The sequence below is a fragment of the Phytophthora infestans genome, genomic scaffold (assembly GCF_000142945.1).
Source record: "Phytophthora infestans T30-4 supercont1.497 genomic scaffold, whole genome shotgun sequence".
NCBI classification, from domain to species: domain Eukaryota; phylum Oomycota; class Peronosporomycetes; order Peronosporales; family Peronosporaceae; genus Phytophthora; species Phytophthora infestans.
In genome coordinates, this window is record NW_003303269.1 from 649 (window position 1) to 3,223 (window position 2,575).

Below are 2,575 nucleotides of genomic sequence, written 5' to 3' on the forward strand. Positions count from 1 at the left end.
ATAAAGTCGATACGCCTTGGATACTTCTTCGTAGCCCAGGAACAATCCGGCGCGAGCCTTCGGATCCCACTTGAGCCGTTTCTCCTTCGAAATTAAGATGAAAGCTCGACAGCCGAAGACGCGCATGTGTTTCACACTCGGCGCGGACTTGTACACAATCTCGAACGGAGTCAAGGTCTTGCACTCGATCTTTGGTGACGGCAGGCGGTTCTTCACGTAGATGGCCGTCATCGCCGCTTCACCCCAGAAGCACTTGTCTAGCTTGGCATGATGCAGCATGCTGCGGCCGATCGTGACGATGGTGCGGATGGCCCGCTCTGCCGTGCCGTTAGTCTGGTGCGCGTACGGAACCGTGGTTTGTTGCTCGATGCCCTCGTCTTCGTAGAAATCCTTAAGCGAGTTAGTCGCAAACTCACGAGCTCCGTCGTGTCGCACGAACTTGACCTTCTTGCCAAACTGCTTCTGCACCTTCGTGATGTACGTCTTGATGCAGTCTTCGCTTTCTGATTTGGCACGCAGGCAGAAGCCCTTCATGCATCCGCTGGCTTCGTCCACGATCAGTAGCAAATATTTGCTGCCACCAAGCGAGGACTTCTCCATGGGTCCGCAAATGTCGAAGTGAAGCAACTCAAAAGTGTCGTAGCGACGCTTGTCACGGCTGCTAGGGAATGGTTTTTGGACCATCTTGCCTTGCTGGCAGCCGCGACACAGACTTGGTCCGCTAGGCTTGGAAGGCGCTTTCGCGTCCTTGATCATCTCGTTGTCGACCATCTTGCGAAGCATCTCGACTGGAGCGTGACCCATACGCGCATGCAGGTCGACCGTCCTTCCAGTTGTCGCCGCATTTGCTGATCGAAGAGACGTGCGAAGCCAGTAGAGTCCATCTACGAGATCCGCCGATGCCACCACTTGATTCGAGTCCTTGCGTGAGATGTGCATCTCGGTGCCATCGAACACCACTTGGAACTTTCCGTTCTTGTTGATCTGCGGTACTGAAAGCAGATTCTTGCTCATGTTAGGCACATAGAGCGCATTCTTGATCTCGATCTCGCGCTCGGCACCGTTGGGCAGGACCACTCTTTTCACGATGGTCTCCACACCCTTGATAGCCGCCTTGTTCCAGTCGGCCACCGAAAGTTCGCCTTCATTGCGCTCGATGAGATTGGCGAACTTGGCCTTGTCGCTACAGATGTGGTGTGTGGCACTACTGTCGACCGCCCACATTCCAGACACATTCTTGTTCGTCGATACTCCACATTCCAGGGAAACCGCGAACGCTACTCGATCGTAGTCGTAGTCGTCGTAAAAGGAAGGTCGTTTGTGCACTAGATGATAAAATGGAAAGTGATTGATTTATCGGAGCTTACTCTGTCTTACGTCCTAGTCTGCATCCAATCATGTGGTGCATCCAATCACCAACACTCTGGACTCGTCCAATCATCCTTTTCGTCCAATCATCCTGTTCGTCCAATCATCTGTTTGCGCATACATCCGTTTGCGCAATTGACTTACCGTAAACATCGCGGGGTCCTTGGAAACCGGTTTTACTGGTATGCCGAAGCTGGACGAGACGCCTTCTTGACAACACTCCCACTCGACTCGACCGCGCTTGGTGGCTTGATACCCAGCTTGTTGCGCAGATATTCGAACTGCACCGCGGTGATCGGCTTGGTCATTAGATCCGCCTCCATGTCCTTCGTCGAGCAGTACTGCAACACCACTTGGCCATCTTCAACCTTCTCGCGCACGAAGTGGTAGCGAATGTCGATGTGCTTGGTGCGCTTGTGAAACTCGGGGTTCTTGGCCAGCGCAATCGATCCTCGATTGTCCTCAAAAATCATGACAGAATCCTCGTTCTTCATTTCGCCGAGTTCACACAGGAATGCCTTGAGCCAGATCGCTTCTTGAACAGCTTCCGTTAACGCCATGTACTCCGCCTCCGTCGATGACAGCGCCACCGTGCGCTGCTTCTTGCTTCTCCAACTGATGCATCCGCCGTTCATCATGAACGCGTAGCCGCTTGTACTGCGTCGAGTCTCGACGTCACCAGCCCAATCCGCATTCGAGTAGCCTTGGAGTCCTTCTTCACTTGTTTCTTAAAACTCGATGCCGTGCGTCTTCGTTACTTGAATGTAGCGAAAGACGCGCTTGAGTGCTTGCCAGTGTGTGGGAAAAAGGAAGGTCGTTTGTGCACTAGATGATAAAATGCAAAGTGATTGATTTATTGGAGCTTACTCTGTCTTACGTCCTAGTCTGCATCCAATCATGTGGTGCATCCAATCACCAACACTCTGGACTCGTCCAATCATCCTGTTCGTCCAATCATCTGTTTACGCATACATCCGTTTGCGCAATTGACTTACCGTAAACATCGCGGGGTCCTTGGAAACCGGTTTTACTGGTATGCCGAAGCTGGACGAGACGCCTTCTTGACAACACTCCCACTCGACTCGACCGCGCTTGGTGGCTTGATACCCAGCTTGTTGAGAAGATATTCGAACTACACCGCGGTGATCGGCTTGGTCATTAGATCCGCCTTCATGTCCTTGGGCGAGCAGTACTGCAAGACTTCCTG